General features: G+C 42.3%; 1 protein-coding gene across 9 annotated transcripts in view; it reads right to left on the bottom strand.

Annotated features, from left to right (window-relative positions):
* The window catches only part of CUX1 (cut like homeobox 1), a 415956-nt gene that overhangs the window by 317476 nt on the left and 78235 nt on the right, over positions 1-20245 (bottom strand). The gene's annotated exons all lie outside the window — the stretch shown is intronic.

Genomic DNA, 20245 nt, shown 5'->3' with positions numbered 1-20245 from the left:
CTTTTACTTCATTCCTCCATTCTTAAAATCCCTGAACAGGTACATGAGTACACCACAAAATAGGTCTGATGGAAATCTCTGCATCTTCCGTAAATTAGTTCTACTTAACGTTATTAAATTAAAAAGATGTCCATTTTGGTCCAACACATTAAATGTATTCATGTAGCAGATATAATCTTTTAAAGAAGTGAGCTGAATCCATTTGATTTTTTTTCCTGCAATGCAAGTATATTCATTTAAATGGCTTACTGATTTATCAAGAATTAATTAAATGGGTTATCTGATTTGTTGTACCAAAGTGTCTCGTCTTTCCTGAATAGGTGCTCTTTCATTTCCTCTACTGTACTCCTTACTTTAACTGCATGGATGAGCCCGGTTTGCTTTATGCAGTTTTATGCATTGTTTACAAAGGGTGGTGTGGTTGAAGGTTTATTACATTTGCTGTAGGGCTGTACTATGCTAATGTACAACTTAAGTTATCGAGTTTGTTTAAATAGGTTTTCAGTTTTCGTAACTGATAGAGTTACTGATTTAACTGCCATGTATAAGGTGCCCCCTTCCTCCCCCACACTTCATGATTAGGTCATATGTCTGGATAGGCTTATTTGGTAATACAGCTTGCTTATACCAGCTGTTGTGTAGCATGAAATGTCCCCACAGGAGGCTATGATATGACTAAAGGAAAAAAAATGGGGGAGGGGAGAGAGAAGTCATCCTGTCAAAAGAAAATAATAGTTTAACTCCTATCATTCTGGGTCTCTCCTTAACTGGAAATTTTTTGTCTGATGATAGCCAAGTTTAAGAGTACAATAACTACTGCTGTGTTAGTGCCTGTTTCTACTGCACACTCTTAGTATGAAATAAAGGAAGCTTATGCTTTTGATATAAATTACATTTTAAAATGTTATTCGCCACATGGCTCGCAGACTCAAAGTCCCAGTTTCAAAGTAACTCAGAGATTTAGGAGTCAGTTTCATTTACTGTCAATTTAAATTTCACTTCCTACATTCTCAAATCACTTTTAACAAAAGGAACTTGTGAATTTGGCCACACTTCCATTTTTTTCACAGCACGTTTTCTTTTGCTAAATAAAATCTTAAACAATTTAAATTGTGCTTTTTAAAAATGGAGACCATGTAAAAGATATTCTCCCACTCCTCAAAACAACAGAGATCACCTGCTAGCATCTGCTCTCAAAAATTAAGGTTTTTTTAATTACTTTTATTTTTTTAAACTAAAACAGCCAACCAAGTTACTAGAACAACCAACCAAGGACGCAGTTAACTAAGGCCATATACAGAATCACCATTCTCCCAGTAAAAACCAAAAGCACGTAGAAATGCAAGCTTTTTTTTATCCTGAAGCAAAAATGGACACTCTGCAAGAAAAATAACCCAGTAACAATCAGGTAGGAATCACTCCCAGGAGAATTTCTCCTGGGAACCCGGATGTCTGCTGTGGGAGTGGTTCCCAGGCCTTCCTGAGACTGGGGTCACTCTGGTCTAGAGAATGGAGGGAGCAGCAGGTCACACCCTTCCTGCAGACTAGTAGGAAAAGGGAAGAGAAGCCACCCGATGGCCACCGCCTGCTTCTCACATTGGAGTTCCTGATCGGAGAAGCAGGCCCAGGTGTATGAAGCCCACAGAGGGCTTCCAGTATCTTTCCGCTCCGCTCAGCTCTTGGGCACTGGGAGCCAAGCATGGGGAGCAATGCTGCAAGCTCCCCGACTGCCTCTCATGCCAGAATCTCCAGTGAGAAGCAGGGAGGCGGCTTTGCCCCACTGCTCCAGTCCCCCTGGGAACAGAAGGACTGGGCCAGCCCATGCTTTTCCCAGACCGAGGTCCCTGGAAGGCACAAAGAGTAGGTGGAAATTTTCCACCACTAGAAATAAACGTTCCTACATAGCCTAAATCAGGGGTTTTCCCCACACATACCCATGGAGGTACTTGGGATAGCCTCAGGAGGTACACAGCAGCAAGCACCACCGCTAGCATGCGCACTGATTGGCTGCGGTAGACCCCCATTCCCACTCGTCTGGCCATTGGGGGTACACTGACCCAAAAAAGTTGAAAACCCCGGCCTAAATGTTCATCATTGCAATCCTGCAATGTTCCTTAATGGGCATTTGGAGGTGATATCCCCATATCTCGAGCAGGGTTCATTTTAAGATCAGAGCCTCAAACATTAATGAAAATTACCTTCCCCACAAGGGTGTTAAGAGGCTCACCCGTAAAACATTTTAAAGATCCTCAAACGAATAGTGTTGCAAGTCAGCCACAGAAAGTGCTTTGTGTAAATAGTTCTGAACTAGAGGCTCTTACAGTGCTTGTGAAAACCTCCGGTGTTAGAGAGAACACCTCCTTGAAAATCTGGTACAAAACCAAACCAAAAAAAAAAAAAGAAAGTTTAAATCAACCTCAGCCCATTGTTAGCCAAAATACTGCTCTTGTTGGTTAAAGGCAATACCTTAATGTTTAAACTGTGCCCCTTCAATTCAGCATCATTTAAACAGGTTTTCTGCTTTAATAATCCCTTCAGGGAGGGGCGAGGACGGGGTAGAATGTATTATATCTCATTCTATTTTGCAACGATCCTGAAGCAGCTCTGGGCTTTGGGATAAATTCTATGCATGAATCTCAGTATATTTTTACCCGACAGATTCAGGAGTGACAAAGTTTGGACACTAGAATACTAGATAAGAACATTCAAAAAAAAAAAAAACCCTCAAAAAAAATCTGATGTGCACAATCCCTAAAAGGAGCTGTTTCAGTTTCTTGGGTAAATAAGGGCAAATAAGCTCCCGTGGAGACATGTAAAATTGCCTATATATTGCGTTTACTCAAAAGATAGTATCTTTCCAGAACTTTTCATTTACAATAAAAAGCAGTTAGACAATATTGTGCACTAGATTTCCATAAACGTTGTTTACTGGATGGTCAAGGAGCCAACAAAAGAAGGGAAAGGAAAAAGGAAGATCCAGAAAAGCACTTAAAATGTATGCCAGCAGATCAGAGCCACCACTCACATATTTATATAAACACCAGACTGATCATCAGGGATCCTGGATTTGTCCATTTAAAAATCCATGTTTTCCCATGGTTTAAATCTCTCTCTCTCTCTCAGCAGCCTCATATGCCAGTGCCGCTCACTCCCAACCTGCAGCCCCCTGGCCCTGCTGGTGCCCTGGACTCCCAACCCCTCACCCCCAAGCCCTGCTGGTGCCCCTGCTGTTCTGCCAAAGGGGGCCTCCATCTGCCAGGGCTCCTTGTTCTGTGGGTTCCAGCTGCAAGCAGCCAGCAACGCCCAAGCCCCCCACTCTCTCCACCCACAGGTGGCACAGCCAGAGCTGAGCAGAGCCTGTTGTGGGTGGGGAGAGGGTGCACGATGCCCACTGGAGGGCTCGGAGATATCCGCCCTGCTGCTTTCCTCCCAGGGGCCTCCGCAACCCAGCAGGTGGGACCCAAGGTGGGAGGGCAGAGCAGGGCAGGGTAGGGCGGTTTGGTGCCAGTGACACCAAGAGACCTGTTCCAGCTGCGCTGCCAGAGTGCAACGCCCCCTGCCCATTCAGCAGCAGCTGGGGCGGGGAGGGGGGCTCAACTCCACAGTGCTGCCAGGCAGGCAGCAACAACTTCACCATGGCTGGTGCGGTGCTCTCAGCAGCAGTGGCAGCACCAACCCTCTCGTACCAGGTCCCACCCGCTGGGCCATGGAAATGGCCAGGCTGCAGCCCCACACACCACTGTGTACACAAATGTAGGGGGGCACGTGCCAAACCATGCCCCTCAATGCATCATGGGTAGCCAGCCTCCCACGGCTCCATCCCGCTCCCCGGCTAGATCCCACTGCCACACATTCCCACCCCAACCCCAGGCACTACCCTAGCCTCAGCCCTAGCCACCAAACCTGCCCCACTCCCTCCCTCACTGTGGCTGCCGTTGCCTCAATCTGCACCCCCCCACACCCCAATTTACCTGTGGAAGCTGCTCTCCATCATTGCCTGGGGCTGTATTCCCAGCCACGTGCACAGGTGCATACATATACATGCACGTGGTGCCCCCTGTGTCCCACTCCCCCCACCCCCCTACAGGCTGAACTCTGCCACCTTGCAATGGGAAGCCTGCCATTTCTTGCATTTTTCTCCTTTAAAAGGAGAAAACCTGTTTTTCCACTGCAAACTGAAAACCCGGATCCTTGCTGTTCATGCATATAGTAGGGACCTACCAAAAGAGGAGGAGGCAGGTGAGCAATTTCATGGGCTGATCGTGGCACCCATCACTATTTTTTGTGGTTTTTCACAGCAAGGTCCCCCCAAGCCACTGATCAGCCAAGGGACCGTATTGGCAGCCCCACCTTTTGCCGCATATTGGCCAAGAGGGCTGCCGTTTATGCAATTCGGCTCCTCACTGCGGACTGGTGGAGATGGGCAGGGCTGCATGGTAGACAGCCAGTCTTGGCTGTTATGGACAATCAGCAGTGGACAATCAGTGATGGACAGAGAAGGGGGAGGCTGCCATCTTGCTCCCTTTCCATGTGCTGATGGCTGTAAGAACTGCTGGCTTCCTTTGGAGAGCCAGCATTTTATATTCAGTACGGGTTTTTTTTCTGGCAGTTATGCCAAAAATCATGGAGAACACTGCTTTTCCACAGAAACCACCTCAAATCTTGGTTTCTATGAAAAACACAAAAAACTGTGATTTGAGTAGGTCCCTACATATAGGAACATCTGATTTACACGTATACCCATCAGATATCTGTTCACGTAAAACAGCTGACACTTGCAACCGAATGCATTCAATACCTCACCCTGCATTTACTGTAAAATCTTGGTAAAGCATTACAACATCCTACAAAAATTTTTCAGAAAAGCCAAATAATGCACGCATTCAACATGTACACCATCTATGCTCAATTTTTACAAGGTACAATTGTGTAAGTGAGAATAGTTTTTCAGTACTGTCAGTGTCTAAAAAAATTCTGAAACCACAAGTTAAAGGTTTTATGTATAAACAAGGTTCGCAAAGTTGCAAATCATAGTGTAGCTCAGATTGGACATTTCAGTGTCAAAAGATGAGAGTTCCAGCTGCAAAAATCTGATGGATTTAACCACTGTATGCATTTTCAAGCATTTTCACTTGTATCCCATTTTCAAGTAGATTCTTTTAGACTTTTTTTTTTTTAGTTGCTTATATTTCTTTTTTGTGTTCTTTAGGTAGGTTCTGCCATAAGTGAGCTACTTATGTATTACCAGAATCAAAATATGAAATATTTTTAATTGCATATTCCCTTGTTAGTGGCTGGAATATTTATAAAAAAATAAAATAAAAAAAAACTTAATATTTAACCTGAAGTACAGCTGCATTGATGCTCCAACCTGTGAAGAATAAATGTAATGCTTTTTCAAGAAATTAATTTAAAACTCAAAATGTATGCATACTGTTTTCTTAAAGCAGGAAGGTTATTGAAAATATGCTTAATGCTATTATTACTTATGCTTAAGGGGAAAAAAGATAGAAAACTAAGATTGAAATAAGCTTTTATTTTTTTTTTTTACAGTTAAGAAATATATAATTTTTAGCCATAATTATGGAAAATAACAAAAGCTAAGTATTAAAATAGTCTACCAAATCCCTGGAACTGTGCCTGCCAACTAAAACACCTACTACGAATTTAGTAATGGGTTATGCAAACATAAATTACAAGGCCAGACATTTTAAAAGGAAAAAAAGTTGATTTATTGTCACATTGGAGACACGGCAGGATAGAAGCACAATTTAATTTTTCCATATATTCATCAACACTGCAGATGTGTTAATGCAAAAAGAATTCTAAAATAAAAATTACTCTCAACTCCTGCACTTCTCATATGTCATTTAATTTACTTAAAAATGGTTACCAAGGGGCTTGTTTCTTACAAGTAAGATGCATACAAAAGATGATCTGTGGAAGCATATACTTTTCAATGGCTCTGCTACAAATAAATTCTCTCCTAAGCATTTAGCTCTCAACATTTCATCCAAAAAATGGTCATTACAAAAAAATCTGCTCAAAATCTATTCACCTGCTTGACTTCTAAACAGAGATAAATGAAGAAAACTTAATTGTAATGCTTAACCTATTAGTCATCTTGTTTGTGTACATTTTTACTTTAATTTATTAATTGTAGCTTCTACATTAATAAATCTTTTTTTCTGCATGTCTGTTGTCAGAACAACCAGAATTTTCACTGGAAAGCAACCATTATTAAAAGAGTTGTTCATGACAGACATTGTGATAATTTTAATGAGAACATGTTCTTTTAATTAAAATTTTGGACTATTGCACCTGCATGACCTTGAGGTGGTCCACTGGGTGAAATGAAACAGATTTATAACATGTTTGCTCTCAAAGAAAGAAGGAAAATGACTTTCTGTATTGAATTATCTATTTTCCTATTACACGCATCTTTGACGGAAGATCAGGCTTCTTGCATGTTCCATATCTTTCACAGTAGGGGTTGGGGTTGATATCTCAATACCAACTGAAGAACTTACATTTGTCTCTTTTTAAAATCTTGACCATATTTTTCTCTGTGCTGTCATCATATAATCCATAATCCTGTACATATTCTCAAAGCAGTATAACATGTTACATGAACAAGGCTATTAATTATTGCTATATATAGTGAGAGAAATGTCTCAAAGTTAAAAAAACAACAACAACAAAAACAGGAAAATTCAAACATTTTTTTCCTTAAAAAAAAAGAAGTGACACTGACATTTGAAGACATGTGTATCTAATCATATTATTATGGTTTTGCGCATAAAACACAAGTTCATTCACTATAAATCCAATTTTGGGACATATTAGATCTCTTCAAGAAGGTGCTAAATGTCTTAGGAGGGGAAAAGTCCATTTTTCACTTTCAAGGTGTGGGAAAAATAACCCCTATCCTCCCACCCCCCAAAAAAACCCCAACCTTCCCCACCTCACACACACACACAAACACCTTTCTGACTTTTTAAAATCTGTACTTCAAATCTTCTACCATCCCAAATGTTCATGCACATTAAACTTCAAAAATTTCAATCAAAAGCAAGCATAGCTCATAATAGAAGGATTCTGTCATGTTTTAAATTTCCTTTTTAATGACAGAAATCATCTATAAAAATCACAATTAAAAATTCAATACCCTTAAGCCACTACGGAGGAGTCCTATGCTTCTCTTATGTCACGCAAAGAAAAGTGCATTCTTTAACTATCAAAATTTAGTTTGTAATCAGAAATAACATTTAAATAAAATAAATATGAATTACTATATAGAAATTATTTAAAAGTAGTTACCGTATTTACTTGAATCCAAGACAAGTTCCCCAACCCACTCCTCCATTCAATGTGGGGGAAAAAGGCCACTGCCTTGGACTTGGTATTCAAGGGGGGGTGGGGGGAGGGAGGAGGGGGAAGGGAAGGGAAGGGATGGAACAGGAGGTTGCTCTGGCTCCAGCTCAAGCCCCAGCCCCAACCTGGGCTCAGCCTGAGAGTCATGAGCTATCTACACCACCTTGTGCCACTGCCTCTGCAGCACTTCTGTCCCGCTCCCCATTTGCGCTTGCTCCCTGCTGCTGCACTGGCTCTGCTCTGGCCCAGGGCATGGAACATGTGGTCTCTCTGTAACCCCTCTCCCCCCAGGAGCACCAGTGGAAGGTCTGGCCCCAACCCCAGCTCCGGCTAAGGCTCCAACTAAATCCCAGGGTTGAAGCCAGAAGGGTAAGTGTGGGGGAGGCAGGCAGAAGTGTGGGCAAAGCAAGAGGAGAGGGGGAAGACAGCCTGCAGGGGAGCAAGGGATGGGAGGCCTGACTCCCATACCACCTGCCACTTTGCTGTTGCTTTCCCTGCTGCAGTGGGGGAAGAATTTAATTAAGACCGTTTTCTAATAATTAGTTTCTATACATGGAAAATTATAACAAATGTATACATTTTCTGTGCACAGAATCTAATTATTGGAGAGATGTTTTATATTCAAACTTGTCGTAGATTCAGGTAAGTAATTCCTTGAGGCACCCTAAACTCTTTTTTCTGATATCAGAATTCCACCTTTCTTTCAGGTTGTTTTTTCTGAAGCCTTGGATTAAGATTTACTCACATCTTGTCAGTTCTAAAAAAAATAGGTTTTTTGGTTTTAATTTTTTGTTTGTGATAAACACTTGAAAGAAAAATGATATGGGGATATTTGGATGGCAATAAGAGGGAAAGTGTATTTCAAATAAAACTTCTTTGTTGCGTAACCTGTACGTAGGGTAATCTCTAACAACTAAAGTAAAGGAATCTTTTTTACTAGAAGACAGGTCTGTGCCCATTTGACAATTTACACATATACAGTGAATTTATGCACCCTATACTTCACTGTGATGTATGAAACCAAAGTAAATATTCCATAAAAATGGATCTTCTTAAAATCCTACTAAATCCAAAGATATATCTACCTTTCAATATCTTCCATTTATCTAGTAAGAATCCAAGCTACCCCTTCTTTAATGGTGGTAAAAGCAAGAGACTGTTTGCTTCTGCAAGAGTAACTACTCCTGGAAGTGGACTGGATTCAGCGAATATAATACATTATTACATTAAGGAATAACAGTGAGTAACATGCACTGAATAGGAGAAATATTGCCGTTATAAAAGAGGCAGATATGGCTTTCTACAGGTGGCAAGATACTACATTGTATTATTTTACTACTTTAAAGTACAGCTATTATCACATTTTCTCACACATAACCCGTGCCTTTTCAACCAGAACCAGCTGGCGTCAACTGGGGACAATCTGCTCTTTCTCTATGAGCAAACCAGATCCCCAGGAGTCTGGAACTTGAGTTAACGCTGTCAGCGCTCCCCCACAGCCGCAGTTCTGCGAACCACAGCAGTAAACACCATCACCACTTGCTCCCCCTGTACAAGAGCTCCCAGCATGAGAAGAGCCACTCAGCTGGATGACACAGCCATGAATATCAGACCAAGCTGGTGCACAGGGCCTAACCCAACACATGGCCCTGGTGCACAGCCCTAGATTCAGCTTTCCAGGTCAGATCTGGCACTCAGTTCAGACCCTAGTATGTGGGGGGCTGATCCAACATGTGGCTCTGGACCTGGCATGCAGGGCTGGATCCAGCACTAGCCCCAGATCTGGCACATGGCCCCAGACCTGGCAAACAACCTTGGTCACAATGAACAGGTTGGACTCAGCATACCAGCTCGAACCCAGCAAGTGGCCCCCACACATGGTGTGCAGGCTTGGACTTTGCAAGCTGAGGTGGCCCGCAGGTCCCACCTGGCATGCAGGGCCAGCAGCAGGCTTGAGAGCAGGCTCACCTTCTTATCTGCTGCTCCTCAGTTTCTACAAGAAATATTTTTCTCCCATTCAACCTGCCTCTCAAAAATAAGGTGTGCATTATATACAGGTATTCAAGAAGATATGTTATTTAATACCAGGTAGGGCTAACGTGTGTCAGAAATACTATGGCTGCCTAAACAGAGAACCTAGGAAAGTACAGCTAAGAACTATTACATCTTCTGTACAACCCAAACCCCTGCAACATCTTCTGTAGTGCATTTAACTCCTTCAGTCACAAGAAAGTGAAGGTGATGGCAAAAAGATCTTTATCAAACATCATAAAAGGTACTGAATTATTTTATGATTAACAAATATCCTCTAGAAATTCTACCAGGTAGGAAACTGCAGATTCAAAATAAAGATGCAAAACACTATTTTTAAGTACCCTTGAATAAGGGGTCTCCGTTACAAGGTTAAAGTTTCTTCATCTCCTAGTTGTACTGAACCCAACTGTTAACTGACATTTTCAGTTGGCACATCTATAAAATGCTACATATATCTGAAAAGAGGCTCTGAGATAACATACTAAAATCATGCCGCTTCTGCAAAAAGCCCATATATGACAGCAAACTACCAGAGATGTCTCTGGCATTAAAAACAAAATCTGTTAGATAACAGCCTTCAGTAACAAAACAATTCACAATCAAGACTTTTAAAGTAGGGCTTCGTGACCTAAAGTAGTAAGCCACAGCTATGCAGCAGTAGAGATGTTTTCTAATTTCAAACCTGCAAGTACAAATCATATTTCTCCATTCTTATCTTTTGCTTCCTTAAAAGGAAACAATATAATCTTAAAGCAGTAAGAGACATGCAAGAAATGCTCCACAACTGACATTAACACCCTACTAAGCTTCTTAAATAATAACCGAAGTTATTAATTCTGGTGTTGTTTCTATGCAATTCATATTTCTAAAATAATTATTTGATAATGTGCTCTTGGGGGTCTTGAACATGGTAAAACTCACTTTGAAGTTTTTTGGGGGGGGTTTAAACCACCCACTCGGGTCTCCAGCATTGGGAGCGCACATACTATGGCAACACTGACATTACAGCCAGGAGAGCCAAGTTTCTTATTCCACTGCATTTCCTTAACATTTGCTGTCAGAAAGTATTTGCGGAGGTCTGCAGTCAGTATTCCCTTTTCACATACACACTTAATGACAGAATCTGGGTTCCAAGGTTATTCCCTAATGTAGATGTATGTATGTTAATCTACTTTTGCTATTCTAGGAGGGCAACACTGCATATTTGAATCAGATTTACTCATCTTGGTGGATATAACCAGCTAGCCTGATTTCTAAGTATATCTGTTGTTTCCAGATTCTTTTCAAAGCCTCTCTGTCAATGAGAAGGGATGGTGGGAGAAAAGGGGAGGCACAAAATGCCTTGGGACATTTGCAACTGGAAACAGCCCCAGACATTATGGTACCAGTAGGGGCAGAGGTTCGCAGGCAGTTCTAACTCATTTCACATTTCGGGCCTGTAAACAGGATAACAATTTTGCGACCACAGATAAAATACTTTGACTTTCCATACTTTTTCCTCCTATCCATGCCAAGGAAACTGAGCAACAATTTCTGCAAGCTAGGAACTATCCAATTGGGTATGCTCTTAGTTTGGTTTAGTTTTAAATCAAGGAGTATCCTCTCATCTCAAACACATGCTATAGATTTTCAATTGTTTATCCAGACATGATATTATTTCTACTTCCTGTTACTTCCACCATTCCAAAAAGTCAACTGTGGCATGCTGTTACAAGTTAAGTGATTAACAGTGATTTATCCTTGATTCAGTGAAGATTCATGATCCTCTTCCTATTTAAGTAACTAATTTTGGAAACAAATGGATTTAATTCTTATTTTTTTTAGCTTAATTTGATAAGCTCTGACTGTGGAGACTAGGTAAATCAATAAAGAAGGCTGCAAATGCTGGACAGCAACAATGTGACAATTTTTGATTCTGAAAAATTCAAAGTCCTTACCAAATAATTGCATACACAGTATTTAAAACGTCAAATCAAAGATGATTTAATGTTATTAAAATGCAAGTGGCTTCATTTGTACTCATTTTAGTGGGACTGCAGAAGCATAACAAAATAGAACTAGCTCAAACCCACAAAACATTTGCAATTAATTTTTTATCAAATACAGGATTTTTAGTTATCCTTTAACAAAATACTTTAATGGAATCAAAACGTCTAACTCTCAAAAAGGCTACATAAAGCTGTCCATGTGTAAACACAGGCTTAGGAATATAAAAACATAGTTTGTCAAAAGTCTGACCTTGTGACTTGTTTATAGTCACGAAATAAGAGGGCCCTTGTACACGTGACTAAGGGCCCTTGTATGTGTGAGGAAACTGTCCCTTTTAGTGGTTTAAATTGCTCTTTTTAATTATTGAATCACGTAAGTGTACACATTCGGTGGCATATTTCAATTTAAATTACTTTTTCACATGGCAAACTACAACACATCCCATGTATTTCAGTTTGCTATGCAACAAATTACTAGAGGTGCACCGATGCATCGGTCCGATATCGGATCAGCACTGATATAAAAATATATCAGGAATTGGCCGTTTCAGGCTGATAATTTGTCCGATAAATGGCCCAAGCAGGCATGCAGTCTCGGGGCAGCACAGGCGGTGAGGAGCACAGCCCGGCAATGTGAAGAGCTGCCTCCAGCTGGTAAGTCTGGTGTGGTGGAAGGTGAGAAAAGGGGTGCGGGGGGGAAGATCAAGGCCCCTGCAGGGAAGGAGGTGTGGGGCAGGTGCAGGATGCAGAGGCGGCTCGTCCGGGGGGGGGTGCAGGGGGTGGCTCCCATCACCACATGCCGCTTGGTCAGGAGCTGCTGATTCAGCGGCTCATCCGGTGGCTCCTGCCACTTGTCTTGGAGGGTGGAGGGGGAGGCGCGTGTGCCCCCAGATCTGCATGGGGCAGGCTGGGGCTGGACCAAGCTCTTCTCGGCAGGGTGGGGCTGAGCTGGGAGGCGGCTAAGTGGGAGGCTGAAGCCACAAATTTGCCATAGCCCCTTCCCTCTGCGGTGGCATCACCTCCCAGGTAGCACCCACCTCCTGGCACCCTGCCTGGGCGATCCCAGGGAGCGCCGCCACCACGGAGGGAAGTACTTGGGCCCCCTGTAGTTCAGGTCCCCATCAGCAGCTCCTGCAGGTGGGGGGGAGAAAGGTGGGCAGACTCGGGGGTGGGGGGAGGAAAAAAAAAAGAATCAGGCCCCTCGCTATCCTCGGCTTCAGCGGAGCCTGCCCACTCGGTGGCGGGAGCCCTGGTGCTTCGTTCTAGCTCTGACTTGCCTGCACATCTGTTTGAAATGCCTCAGGATTCTAATATTATAAAAGCCTTAATCTGTCTGTCTGTCCATAATGCTTTGTTCACATTCTGATTGGCTGATTGAAACAACCACTCAGAATGCAAATACAGCATTGGGACAGGAGGTGATGGCACAGTGGAGCACCGCCATGATGGCGGGGACACAGGGGACAGAGGGGGTATGGGCCCCGAGCCCACTCCTCCCATCCCCCTGCCGCAGGCCAGCTCCTCTCCACCCTTGGGCCCAGTCCTCCCCCATGCCCCCCACATTGGGCCCGGTCCTCCTCTCCCCTGCCACTGCAGCAGTGCAAGGGGGAGTGGGCCAACCTCAAGCAGCAGGAGGGATGGGGGAAGTGTGGGGACATGGGGCTCTGTCCCCACCCACTCTCCCTCCCAGCCCGGTCACAGGCAGTTGACTAGTCGATAATAACACCACACTTATTCTGTCTGTCCGGAGCACTGATTGATCATTTCAACAAGCATTGTGACTGGCTGGCAAGACAACCAGGGTGCTCCGGACATACAGCATAAGCCTATTATTATAGATTTGGGTCATGCCTTTAGCTCAGTTTATAAAAGTAGCAATGAAACCCCAACCTTTACTTGGATGAACACCACCTAAGTGGTGGTGGAGAGTTGATCAGAAAACATTTTCAATTATAACGAATACTGTCGAAAAATATACAAAAAGATTTTCCAAAAAAGTCAGTAAGCAGGAACACCTAACTAACCACATATATCTTATGGATTTCTGAAACCTTAACTGCACATTTGCATGTGTGTGTCTACCATATCTTAACTGCATGTTGTCATATACTTTCCAAAGGTAAATTTATAGCTACTGAAAAGAATTTATTTTGGGTCAGCATATGGCCATGACAATTCAAGAGACTCTATTCATGTGCGCATCTATTTAGTTTTCCAGCAACTTCTAACATGTCATTTACCGGGTCATATTACAGCTGTTTTCTCTGAGAATGCACTTATGCTAAGTGGTTAGACAATGGATTTGTATGGGATGATTAGGATAGGGATGATCCTACCTCAGGCTGGGGGTTGGATTAGACCTTGACAGATCCCTTCCAGCTCTATTTCTCTATGATTCCATGTTAGTTTTGTTTAAACGCTGTCCTTTGTACTTTCACAGGAATAGGATCATAGGAAAGTAGGGTTGGAAGGGATGTCACAAGGTCATTTAGTCCAATCTCCTGCTCAAGGCAGGATCATCCCTAACTAAACTATCCCAGCTAAGTGTCTGTCCAGTCTACTCTTGAAAACTCCCACGGACAACTTCTCTAGGTAACTTGTTTCAATGCTTAACCATCTGCATACTTAGAAAGTTCTGCCTAGTCCCCAATCTAAGTTTCCCCTGTTGAGGCTTGAAGTCATTGTTTCTACTCTTGTCCTGTACAGTCACAAAGAAAAGCCCATCTTCATCTGCTCTATAATTGCCCTTCAGGTATCTGAAGACTTAGTTCTCTCTCCTCCAGGCTAAATAACCCTAGTTCTTTCAACCTTTCCTCATAAGATTGGCCTCCTAGGCCTCTAATGATTTTTGGCGCTCTGCACTGGACTCTTTCCAAACCATCCTCATCTTTGTTGAAGTGTGGAGCCCCAAACTGGACACGCTATTCTCAAACTCACCAGTGCCAAACTGAGCTGAAGAATCACTTCCCTTGATCTGTACGTGACACTCCTTCTAATACATACAACCCAGAATGTTGCTGGACTGTTTTGCAACAAGAGCACACAGCTGGTCAGGGGTAGGCAAAATACGGCTTGCAGGCTAGACCTGGTGCACCAACTGATTAGATCTAGCCTGTGGGTGGGCATCTGCCAAAAGATTATCTGGCCTGCGGTGCTCTGCATGAGGCTGAGCTCTGCCTAGAGCAGCCCACACCATGCTCCTGCCTGTGGCCACCAGAAAGCATCACCCTGGCCTTGGCCCTGGCCAGTGAGCACAGCTTCCCAGTGGGGCTGCTGCTACAGCCACCCAGGTGCTGCTTGGTACCCCTACCTTCAGCAGCTTTTCCTGTCTTCCTCTGCTACTGGGTGACTGAGTGTGTGGGAGAAACCAGGAGTTGGAGCTGGAGCCCCATGCACTGGGACAGGAGCTACAGCTTCTCCCCCACCTGGCTGGGTATCTGCTTCCTGGAATGCATCTGTGGCTTCCCCGTGTTACCTCCTGCCCAGAGGAGCAGAGACAAAAGGAGGAGGAAGAGGAGCTGCTGGAGGCAGGAGAGCCAAGCAGTGCCTAGGTGGCAGCAGCCACACCCAGAGTGGCCCTGCCAGGAAACTGTGCACACTGGTTGTGGGGGGAGCATGACACAGGCTACCCCAGGTGGGAGAGGGAGGGGCTCGGCACCATGCAGAATGCCGCAGGGACAGCTGCAGGCTGGATTGAAGGGAGGGCAGTGGGAAACCACTCCTGTACCTGTACCACCTGGCAAGCTCTGCTGCATGAGCCCCTGTCTTCCCCTCCCTGCCTCCCCCCACCCGCAGCCAGCTCCCAGGACCTAGGTTGCAGGCACACACCCACATACACACAATATACAAGAGAAAGACTTCAATTTGAGCTATTATGCAATCACCTCTATCTACTACTCAAAAACAAATTAGGTCAAACATTTTTTTGAAATAAAATTAATGTTACAGTAGATGTTTGATTTTTAGTATACAATGTGTTTATCTATAATTTGTTAAACTGATATCTTCTGAAAGATTGTGTGTGCAGCCCTCAACAGCTCACCAGAACTCACTGAGTGGCCTGCCAGCCAAAATAACTGCCCACCACTGCTGCTGGTTCAGTTTATGGTCTGTTGTAACCCCCTGGTCCTCCTCTGTATTACTGTAGCCTAGCAGGCATTCCCAAGCCTGTATTTGTGCATGCAATCAATTATTCAATCCCACGTGCAGAATGTTACACTTGTCTTGGTTAAATCTCATTTGGTTGATTGCGGACCACTTTTTCCAATCTAGCCAGGTCATTCTAGGTCCTAACCGTATCCTGTGGAGTATCTGCAACTCCACCCATCTTAGTGTTATCTACATACACTCAATCCCATCGTCCATATAATTAATAAAAGAAATTAAATACTGGACCCAGGACACAGCACTGGGGGACCTCACTTGATTCCTTCTTTCAACTAAATATTAAGCCATTAATGACTATAGCATGATGATCTAACCAGTTATTTATCTACCTTACCTTTCATCTAATCTGTATTTCCTCATCTTGTTAATGAGAACGTTGTGGAAGATGATGTCAAAGCCTTGCTAAAATCAAGATAAATCACATCCAAGGCTCTCCCCCATTCACAGAGCCTGTCACCTTATCACAGAAGGAAATCAGTTTGGTCAAGCATGACTTGCTCTTGGTGAATCCATGCTGGCTGTCCCAATCACTTTGTTATCCTCTAGGTATAGATTCCTTGAGGACCTGCTCTATGATCTTTCCAGATACTGAGGTCAGGCTGACTGATCTAACTCTGTTGATCCACTCTTTAATCAGCTTTATAAAATACAAATGTTCATTTTGGCTTTAAAAGATAATGCCAAACAGGAAGAGACAGCAATAAGTTCAACTGATCACTAGAAGAAACCAGTAATCAAAGTAACCAGTATTCAGAATTGGAGGGTATGTTCCTATATACAGTTAGGATCCTTTATGCAGGAGTGCCTCTCAACAGTTCTGCAAACCTGGTACACTAACACCACAAGTGAATACTTCACAGTATTTCCTAAGACTAGTAAGGTCCACTCTTGTGTGAATCACTGCTAATCTTTCTTTTCCTCCAGTTTCACCACTTCTGTGTCAGATAATTAAAGAAGCCTTACTATGGTTGATAAAAATCAAGGTCTCAAGCAATCTTACTTAGAAATAGAAAACCTTATGAATAAATGAAAGTACAACATTTTAAGTACAAATTTTGACAAAAAAAAAATTTGAGCTCTATTCTTACCAATCAAAATACGGTCCCTAAAGAACAGGGCATACCACCTTCTGAATCATGGAGCTGTCCAAACCAGCAGTGACAAGTCAGTTTCAGTATCAACCAAAGTAAAGTAAAGAGCCCCATGGACTACAGATGTTTTTGCAGCAATCTCTATAGTACTCCACTGCATGTGTAGAATACATATCTCATGCACTGGAACACATCTTGTCACTTTTGCAAGCTGCAAGAGGGCCAAACATGCTTGATAAATTACGAAAGCTCTTACTCAAAGCCTCTGAGTGTAACTTCTGACAAACATTTTGCTGTGACCAGACATTCCCAAAATTAATAATAAGTCTCCCATGGTATACCCCGCTAAGCATGGTAATCAGGAACAAGTCTTTGGTACTTTTGGGTATCAAGGTCTGGTATATTCCTAAAACCATGCAAATAAGAAGGATGCCCACATATATTATTATTCTAGCAGAAAATTGATAATCTGCTAGGAATGTCAGAAATAGACTCTATGGGATCTGCTACATCTGGTGCAGAAATACTAACAAATCTGGAATGGAAGCAGTCTACATTTTAATGAGTCTAGCAGAATAGGACTGTGTCATAAGTCTAGTCTACATACTAGATTACTAACAACAGATAAAGTGAAGCCTACAGGCATCTTGGACAATATTGTATAGAAAGCTGGGGACAAGCAACATCTACCTACAGATCTGTGGCAAGACCTGACTATGGGTAAAGGAAAGTTTCTGTAATGCACTAGGCTATGGCAGTACTGCATAAGGGACATACAAAATATGAAAGGAGACTGAAAACTGAACTTTGAATCAGCTACAAATTTACAGTTCAATCTACCTTTTCTTATCTCAGGGCAAATACTCTGTCTCATTAAGGGCAGACCATTTTCACATCAGGCCACTTTGTCTACCTTAAAAGATACTCTGTATGCAAGCTTCCTTTAGAGTTGCTAAATATATATTTTGTCGTGTTTCTGTTAACACACATATTCAGAGTTTAGGCAAATCAAGACATATCAGGCAGGAAATTCCAGTACACAGTAGACAAGAAAGCTGTCTCCCTTTGTGTACATCTCAAGGATGGTTTCACTGCCTTGGAAAGGTTTCAGGACTCCAACTTGCAGTTTTGGCTACAAGCCTCCTCAAGTGATCATTATAGATGTCTTCTAATTACCTCAGGGCCTCCAGAGGCTTGGAACATCAAAAGCTATCTATTATTTTCTCTTTCTATTCATGATGCTAAGGCCTATGTATTGTAAAAATGATGGATTCCTCTGTACTTTTCTGTCAAAGATGAGCTTCTTGAGCCTGAATTAAGTTTTCCTCTCTTTACAATTCTTAACATTAACATTGCATAACGCTGAAAAAAGTCATCTCTCAGTAGGGTTTACAGCTGGATGGCCAGATTGTTGAAGAACCTTCTGATGATACAGGCACAGTAGGCCACAACCTCAAATTAACTTGGTTAGGGAAGGGGGGAAGGAGAATAAGAGAGGACTAGAGAAGACTGCTGCAAGCATAGTTATATACATTGTTCCCTCCTTCAAGTGTTACTTCAATTCTGCCTTATTTATTGATATGAATTACTTCTACATCAACAGTCACCTGAGGCAGCACAGGATGCCCTATTAGGTCTGTATGTCTGAGCTACTTCCTTTCTGTCTCTGGAAGCAATAATTGCTTCTCAGGCCTGCACCATCTGGTTACAATTACAGTTCAGATACCTTCTTCCATTTCTTTTTGATCCCACTTTATATTTTTAATTCTACAAAAGAAAGTTGAGTATGATGTAGGAAAGCATGTTCCTGTTCAGAGGTAGAGAGGAATGGAAAAAAAAGAACAACTCACAGCAATGGAGAAGAGAGAGAAAAAGACCACTAAAAAGAAAAATCAATACAATCTTAGAGGAATGTGATCTAGCAGCTATGTACACTGGAGTCTGGTGGAGGTTCAGACTTCCACCAATTTTGGGTATGTTGTTTCGATTCATTGTTTTGGGTCTGGTCCATTTCAATTTCTGAAGAAAGGAACATCCTGTACTAAATTAGTGAAGAACTGTAGTCTATAAGCCATTAAAAAAAATATCTTAACACCACATGATTAATAACTGTTCACTTACCTGTATGCCTTGTTTATCTACTGCCGAGAACAAACCACAAACTTGAAAAAACAAAGTGGGAAACAATGTCTCCACAGAGCACAGGGCTTCCCTGCGAGCAAGAACTCCCACACAAGGTACTGAAAAACAGTATTGGGAGCCCCCACATAATACATTTTATAGCATTTTTTTTTGCCAGTAAACTTCTGCTACATAAAAATAAAGTTGCCAACATACAAAGAAATCTTTCAGGGACAAATAAGTCAGCAACTTAATAGGTAAAGAAATGTCAGCATTCTGAGAAATTTGGATTTATTTCCTTTATAGAAGAGGAAGAAACATGCCAACTTCGTAAGATGCACATAAAAAGCCTCTAGAAGCATCCAGACATCTTGCTTATTTTTTTTTTAAAAATGGTCCTTGTAATACATTTTAGTCCTTCTGCTTATACCTCTTTCTGAACCCTCCATGGTGACTTACGGCAGAAAAAGAAGTTGCTAAACGAAGCAGATCAGCTGTGCCAAGATGTTCCAGCACCGCTGATCTGTTTCACTGTGCAAAACACATTGCCTGTTGTTACTACAGGTCAATCAATGGGTGATGTATTCTCTAAGGGCTGATGTATTCTCCTGCGCACACCAGGAATTCCTGGGCAGAATCAGTCCCCTTGAGCCCCGGGCACCTGTCCCATACAACAATTTCACTGCAAAAATTAAGAGTCCACTTTTCCACAGCCTACTAACCATCTCTCTCTTTCAGCAGCAACAGCTCTAGCCTCCTCCCCTTCCACCTGCTACAAAGATGGATGAAAAGCCGGGAAGGAAAAGGACCATAGTTATAACGTGAAAGGCAACAGTTTAGAAGAGCTGCCAACAAGGTGTTACACTACCAAATGATACAGGTTGGAGAAACAGTTACCTGGAACGTGCTTGGAAAACTGTAGGACTTTCCTAAACTGGTAAATATGAAAGAAGATTACTACAGATAAGGCTAATAGAAAGTGATTTTATATAAATTACACACCCACAACTTCTAAACTATAAAAATATTCCAAACACTCAATTTCTCACAAGCTATAAATTTCATCCTAGATGGTAGGCCAGCAATGAGCACTTTTCAAATTATACACTGATTATATGTTGAAGGAGTTGAGAGATCGATTTCTATATGCATGCAGAGAGATAAAGTCTGGATTATCGGAGTTATGCAGTGTCCGAGTTTTGGATGATTATGAAATCAAGACATTTATTTCAAGTTTGATGTTAAAATGTTGATTCTCCAAAGAATCATTTCAAACAATCACAGATTGTTCAAGCAGCCTAAACAAAGAAGTCATCCTCATATATGCCCATCATAATTCAGTACATTAAATTCGAATTTTAAAACAATCCTGAGAATGCATGCACGCAACCTAATTTCTTTAAGACAGACAAACTTAAAAGAGCCTGCTAACATACGTTATGTCAAGAAATTCAAATGACTGTTGAGCAG

Source organism: Alligator mississippiensis, chromosome 14, assembly GCF_030867095.1.
Source record: "Alligator mississippiensis isolate rAllMis1 chromosome 14, rAllMis1, whole genome shotgun sequence".
Taxonomy (NCBI): domain Eukaryota; kingdom Metazoa; phylum Chordata; order Crocodylia; family Alligatoridae; genus Alligator; species Alligator mississippiensis.
Note: the sequence above shows the minus strand (reverse complement) of the source record. Positions and strands in the feature narration are given on the sequence as shown.